Consider the following 7496-nt stretch of genomic DNA (forward strand, 5'->3'; position numbering starts at 1 on the left):
TCTGTATCAACGTTCCATAGTGCTGAAACGTATCATTCATGGTATAGGATACCGACACGTTGATGAATTAGACACGTTTAATACCTCGGTAATGTACACACTGAAATAATCCTCACGGTTCAGCCCTCTTATTTCAGAAACCTTTGGAACTTTTCTAGCATCTGAACATGCTTCCTCAAGCAGTGGGCTCCATGCTGGTGCTGCGTATTCTACAACTTGTCTAATATACGGCGTGTACTTTGTTCAGATGGAATCTTTATTGAAGTTTCTGAAGGCAGCTGAGAGATTATCTACCCTTGCACTAGCTGATGATATATGAATTATAAATGCGCCCCTGGCGAAAAAAATAAGGTCGATATTGTGCGGCAATTGTAAGAGCTGGTGAGAAGCAGTGGGGGATTTAGCTGAAGCATAGAGAGATTCCACTGTCTCGACCATTCTCAGTATTGTCTTAAAAAATACACGGGTTGGCGTAACATCTTCAGTAAAGATGCCTAGGTGTTACACATGTGTCTTACTCATCCATAGCACCTCATCGCTGAGACACATGCAACGACAGCAGGAGAGCATTTCTTGTTTTGTACCTTTCGTAGACACAAGCACGGCAAGGAGCTTAGAAACTAACGGTATTAATGAACTTAACAGTTAAATCCATAACTTCAATAACTGCTAAAAGAACAAAAAACGAACTAAAGCAGGAGGCAAATAATAACTTCCCCGAAGCTGTGGAATTGCAGTCATTGCTTCTCGGTAATGGACCAGCCCTCAACGAATATATTCCAGCACCACCACTACCAGTACACTAGACTCAGAGCAACTGGACAGCTCCATGATGCACAACAACTTCTCCGAGGAGTGACATCGAGATCTATCATTCCGTCTGGGGGGAGAAAAATTGCAAAGAAGTTGATTGTTGCGGCTTGGCAATGGACGCTTCATAGAGAGATATAAGAACCTGGCCAGTTGGCCTGAACCTCAGTACCGCTATGACTGCAATAGGGGATGTGTCGCTCTGCGTCTCTCTCACCTCTCATTAGTGTTTCATCATATACTCACGCGTTTCTTATTTTCCGTCAAGTTCATTCCTCCGGGTTCGCTCTTAACCAGACAGTGTGTGTGTGGTAAAAAATCAATGCCGTGTACCCTGAATGGGAAGAAATTTCTCTGATTTACGAATCTATATATACTATTTTGCCCTGAAATAGATGTACTAATACTTTATTTTACATTGTGAAGTGACGACAGATGTGCAAAGACAGTTTTATCTCATGCAAAGAAAGATGTACATCGTAACACAGTGGAACAAACACACTGAAGCTTTAAAAGTGTAAACTTGCCCCAGCTGTTGATGTATTGATAAATCAATTGCAAGGCAGTGATGTAATGTTCTTGTTTAGCAGCCTTCACCATCAACGTGGTGTTAGACCTGCAGGAAGCTCCCTGCTGGTAGGAGGTTCGAAACATTTCACCTGGCAGGATTGCAGTGCATCTGCAAGTTGCAATGGGAGTGATTGGGGGGGGGGAGTTAATAGGCGTTGAATGTTCGTTTCCGACATCAAACATTACCTGCGAGTCCAGTTTTTTTTTCTTCCAACTGATCTGAGACGTGACCGATGTCAGCATTATTATTATTATTATTGATTTATTATTATTATTATTATTATTATTAATTATTATTATTATTATTATTATTGTTATTATTATTATTATTATTATTAATTATTATTATTATTATTATTATTATTATTATTATTATTATTATTATTATTATTATTATTATTATTATTATTATTATTATTATTATTACTAACATCGTTATTATTATGTTTATGGAAAGTTTTGCTACAACACTCATCGGACTGCATCATAAGTGACATGGATGAATTGACAGCGGACGTCAGTCTTGTTTACACAACCAAAGGCACTCCATAACCAGATATATTTACATAACCGAAGGCACTCCATAACCAGACATGTTTACACAGCCAAAGGCATTGCAAGAAGCAGATGTGTTTACACAACCAATGGCATTCCAGAACCAGACGTGTTTACACAGCCAAAGGCGCTACCAGAACCACGTGTTTACACAAGCAAAGGAACTCCAGAACCAAACGTGTTTACACAACCAAAGGCACTCCAGAACCGGATGCGTTTTATACAACCAAAGATGTTCATAATGACGCATTTACAGATTCAGGCGCATATACAATGGGACCCATTTCCAGTCAAATAATTCCCAAAACTCGGCCAACGGAGAAAAAAAAAATGCTAGCAAATGCCAGCATTCCTTGAGCATTGTGACGCCAATATTTTTTTTCCAGTAACGTGTGAAGATATTAAGTAATAATTTTTTTATGCTTTGCTATGTATGATGTTTCCCTATTTTTTTTTCTTAATTTAAAAGTTCATTGAAATCTACAAGTTTAGGAAATATTACTTAATTTAAATTAATGTTAGAACACTACTGACGTGCTTCGACCTTGAGCGCCTCGCAACACCAGTGTTAGTAAGAGTGTTCAGTTCACAAGTGAAAGTACCCCGGGTCGAACCCTAGACGAGGCGAGACGTATCAGCAAATCTCCTAAACACCTGCTGCTGCTCCCTCTTACCTAGCAATGAATAGTTGCCTGGGAGTTCAGAAATTCTCGTTGGTCGCATCCTGGGGAGGACCTTAAACAAAGACCGAAAACGCTTCTGCAGTATATATATATATATATATATATATATATATATATATATATATATATATATATATATATATATATATATATATATATATATATATATATATATATATATATATATGTATTTAACAACGGCCGTCTCCCACCGAAGCAGGGTGACCCAAAAAGAAAATACTTTCATCATCATTCAACACTTTCACCTCACACACATAATCACTGTTTTTGCAGAGGTGCTCGGAACACAACAGTTTAGAAACTTATACGTGTAAAGATACACAACATATCCCTTCAAACTGCCAATATCCCAAACCCCTCCTTTAAAGTGCAGGCATTGTACTTCCAATTTCCAGGACTCAAGTCCGGCTATATAAAAATAACCGGTTTCCTTCAATCCCTTCACTAAATATTACCCTGCTCACACTCCAACAGCTCGTCAGGTCCCAAATACCATTAGTCTCCATTCACTCCTATCTAATATGCTCATTCACGCTTGCTGGAAGTCCAAGCCCCTCGCCCACAAAACCTCCTTTACCCCATCCCTCCAACCTTTCCGAGGACGACCCCTCTCCTGACTTCCTTCCCCTACAGATTTATACGCTCTCCATGTCATTCTACTTTGATCCATTCTCTCTAAATGACCAAACCACCTCAACAACCCCTCTTCTGCCCTCTGACTAATACTTTTATTAACTCTGCACCTTCTCCTAATTTCTATACTCCGAATTTTCTGCATAATATTTACACCACACATTGCCCTTAGACGTGACCTTACTGCCTCCAACCGTCTCCTCGCTGCAGCATTTACAACCCAAGCTTCACACCCTTATAAGAGTGTTGGTACTACTATACTTTCATACATTCCCTTCTTTGCCTCCATAGAAAACGTTTTTTGTCTCCACATATACCTCAACGCACCACTCACCTTTTTTTCTTCATCAATTCTATGATTAACCTCATCCTTCATAAATCCATCCGCTGACACGTCAACTCCCAAATATCTGAAAACATTCACTTCTTCCATACTCCTCCTCTCCAATTTGATATCCAATTTTTCTTTATCTAAATCATTTGATACCCTCATCACCTTACTCTTTTCTATGTTCACTTTCAACTTTCTACCTTTACACACTCTCCCAAACTCGTCCACTAACCTTTGCAATTTTTCTTTAGAATCTCCCATAAGCACAGTATCATCAGCAAAAAGTAACTGTCAATTCCCATTTTGTATTTGATTCCCCATAATTTAATCCCACCCCTCCCCCGAACACCCTAGCATTTACTTCTTTTACAACACCATCTGTAAATATATTAAACAACCATGGTGACAATACACATCCCTGTCTAAGACCTACTTTTACCGGGAAGCAATTTTTTTTCTCTTCTACACACCCTAACCTGAGCCTCACTATCCTCATAAAAGCTCTTTACAGCATTTAGTAACTTACCACCTATTCCATATACTTGCAACATCTGCCACATTGCTCCCCTATCCACTCTATCATATGCCTTTTCTAAATCCATAAATGCAATAAAAACTTCCCTACCTTTATCTAAATACTGTTCACATATATGCTTCAATGTAAACACTTGATCTACACATCCCCTACCCACTCTAAAACTTCCTTGCTCATCCCTGCAATAATCGCTAACGAGCGATAAAAGATGCAAGATAACCACAGGGGGAGTTGAATGAAAGCTTTAGGCCTTTCATGTTGCATTCAACACATCATCAGGCACGTGCAATGTTGCTGAAATAGAGTAGGAAATCCAGGCAGATTCGTTCAGGAGACTGACTCTCCCCAGAATTCTTCTTAATTAATTCATTTGCTTTGCCGTTCCTTCTCTTTGTTTTCATTGAAAATGTCTTATGTAAAATAAAAGTTTTGCAAGTAAGCTTGGTAGGGCTTCACTCTTGATTTCTTAAGCTTTATTATTATAATAAGTGACTTGCGATCGCTGGTGACGTAACTTCCCGCAACCGTATTATCTAGAACACTGTTTACGATGTCTGTTGTTCTGTTAACTGTTTGCTTACTATATGTCTGTTGTTCTACTAACTGTTTGCTTACTATATGTCTGTTGTTCGTTAACTGTTTCCTTACCATGTCTGTTGTTCTCTTAACTGTTTTTCTGTTAGCTGTTTGTGGCACCCATGTGTATTCTAATTTCGCTGCTGTTGTATTTATAATTATAAATTATTATTATTATTATTATTGTTATTATTATTATTATTATTATTATTATTATTATTATTATTATCATTATTCTTATAAACACTTTGGGTCGTGAGGAATGGGAAGATAGCTCCACTCACCTAGAACAAGAGTTTCTTATGGAGGGAATTTCGTTGCTAGTCTTTCTTCTGTCCGCCAGGGTGGTTAGATCCAGTTCCTTCAACGTCTCATAGTGCACTTCTCTCTCACCTCTGGTACTAGCCTGGTTACAAACTTTTCCAGTTTGTTCACATGCTTTATCAGGTGTGGTCTCTATGCTGGGACCGTGTACTCAGTGACTAGCCTAACATATATCGCATATATAGGCTACTTAAGATTCTTTATTCAAGTTCTTGAATGTTATTCTGAGGTTTGCTAACCTGGCATATATTGCTGATGTTACACAGTTTATGTGCATTTCTGGTGATATGCTCGTTGTTTTCTTTATCCCCCTGGTCTCCTTTTCATTCTCTGATATTTGCAAACTTTCTTCAGCGTATGATGTACTATATGTTTGGTCTGTCCTCACCTCAGATATGCATGACCTTGCATTTGTTTGGATCTGACTCTAGAAGACACTTGTTTGAGTGTATCTGTAGTCACTTGAGGTATTCCTGAACGCAGTAAATGTCTCCCGTTCTTGTTCTTCTCATTAGTTATACATTATCCGCAAACGGAGACAGGACTCAGTCCTTTACGGTAGGTCGCTCACTTACATAAGGAACAGTAGCTGTCCTAGTACTGATCTTTGCGGAACCCCACTCGTTACTCTTTCCCATTCTGATGTCTCTGTTATTCTCTGCTTTTTATAATTCAGTTTCTTCCTGACCCGCAGGAACACAATTTTTTTTTTTTTAACCCTGCCTATTCCTCCAATCTCTGGAATAATCTCTTGTGTGGTACTGTATCCAATGCTGTCCTACAGTCCAAGAAGATATAATTCGCCCAGCCCCGTCTTTCTTATCTCTGCGACTCCCTCCAGCGAATTTTTAAGGCAGTGTATTCTTTTCCTAAATCCTTATTGGCTTTCTATAAAGAATCTCATTTTCTTCAAGTACTCTGATATCCTTTTTTCTTGTTCTCTTCTCCAAAGTTGTTGACAGTATTTATGTTAGAAATAATAACTTATAGCTATGAGCGTCTTGTCTGTTGTCTTTTTATATCTGGGCACCACATTTGCCTTTTTTACATTTTTTGTCACTTTTTCCTGATTGGAGAGACTGGTTTTATACATTTGCCATTGGATCACATAGTGGTTCTTTTCCTTCTCTTAGCACACATGGAGATATGTTCCGGCCCCATTGTTTTTGTTACATCAAAAAGAGGTGATGCAACTATTTAAGTGATCAAGATCACTTAAATAATTGCATCACCTCTTTTGTTGTGCTGATACTTTCTAGTATCTGTTGATCTGGTCTAACTACAGTTCCTTCTGATTACTCGCCACTTTCTTCCGTCAAGCCCCTCAAGGGAGGTTCCTTGACGTTGGTGAGGGGCTCTTGATCTAGGGAATTAGATCTGTGCTCCACCATCCCCCACACATGCGCTGCATAACCCTACGGGTTTAGCGCTCCCCATTATAATAATAATAATCTTCCGTCAAGACTTCTGTCAGTCTTTTGTGAAGCTCTCCGTATAAAGAACAAAAAGGCACAATACTGTGACTGGAACAATATACAAATAACCCTCACACAGGAGAGAGAAGCTTACGATTACCTTTCGGTCCGACTTGGACCATTTACAAAGTCGTACCAGAATGTTGTCGTAGGGATCTCTTTATTTGTATACTCTCCGCATACTTAGTCATTCTTCGTCAGCGTCAGTTCCTCTTCCTTCAGAATTATCAACTTGTTCGCAGTTTTCTTTTTTCTTATGTGAGTTTGATTCTGTTTTGATCTTTGGTACGATATCATTTTCTTGCTTATGTCTCGTTTCTTTCACGGATATCTGCTGTTGATTTGCTCTATATTTCTAGATTTCTTGCCAGCGTTCTTGCTCCCTTCCCTTGGCCTCTGCACTCCCAGCTGAACCATGAAATTTATTTTCCTTGTTTCTTTTCTTCATGTTTGGTACAGTTTGCTTCGTGGTACGTGTGTGTACTCACCTAATTGTGGTTGCAGGGGTCGAGACTCAGCTCCTGGCTGTATGTGTGTGTGTGTGTGTGTACTCACCTAGTTGTGGTCGCAGGGGTCGATTCATAAGAACATAAGAACGAAGGAACACTGCAGAAGGCCTACTGGCCCATGCGAGGCAGGTCCAAGTCTCCTACCGGCTTAAGCCAATGCACCCAACCTAGTCAGGTCAGGTCACATTGACTTAAGGGAGGAACACGGCAACCGACCTGGTAGCACAAGCTATCAGGTCTAACTCACACCCACCCACATCTACTCATGTATTTATCCAACCTATTTTTAAAGCTACACAACGTTCTGGCCTCTATAACGGTACTTGGGAGTTTGTTCCACTCATCCACAACTCTATTACCAAACCAGTACTTTCCTATATCCCTCCTGAATCTGAATTTTTCCAACTTAAAACCATTGCTGCGAGTCCTGTCTAGGCTAGATATTTTCAGCACACTATTTACATCCCCTTTATT

The 7496-nt window shown here is 39.4% G+C and overlaps 1 protein-coding gene across 6 annotated transcripts in view; it reads left to right on the forward strand.

The window, feature by feature from the left end:
• The first annotated feature begins 967 nt into the window (after positions 1 to 967).
• LOC128690445 (uncharacterized) overlaps positions 968 to 7496 on the forward strand; it is a 46545-nt gene continuing 40016 nt past the window's right edge. Inside the window, exon 1 of one of the 6 annotated variants that reach the window (XM_070089708.1) lies at positions 968 to 1091. The gene's annotated coding sequence lies outside the window, so the exon portion shown is untranslated. Of the gene's footprint in view, positions 1122 to 7496 lie in introns of all 6 variants that reach the window. The other 5 variants (XM_070089703.1, XM_070089706.1, XM_070089707.1 and 2 more) reach the window with 5 other exon arrangements.

The sequence above is a fragment of the Cherax quadricarinatus genome, chromosome 29 (assembly GCF_038502225.1).
Source record: "Cherax quadricarinatus isolate ZL_2023a chromosome 29, ASM3850222v1, whole genome shotgun sequence".
NCBI classification, from domain to species: Eukaryota; Metazoa; Arthropoda; class Malacostraca; order Decapoda; family Parastacidae; genus Cherax; species Cherax quadricarinatus.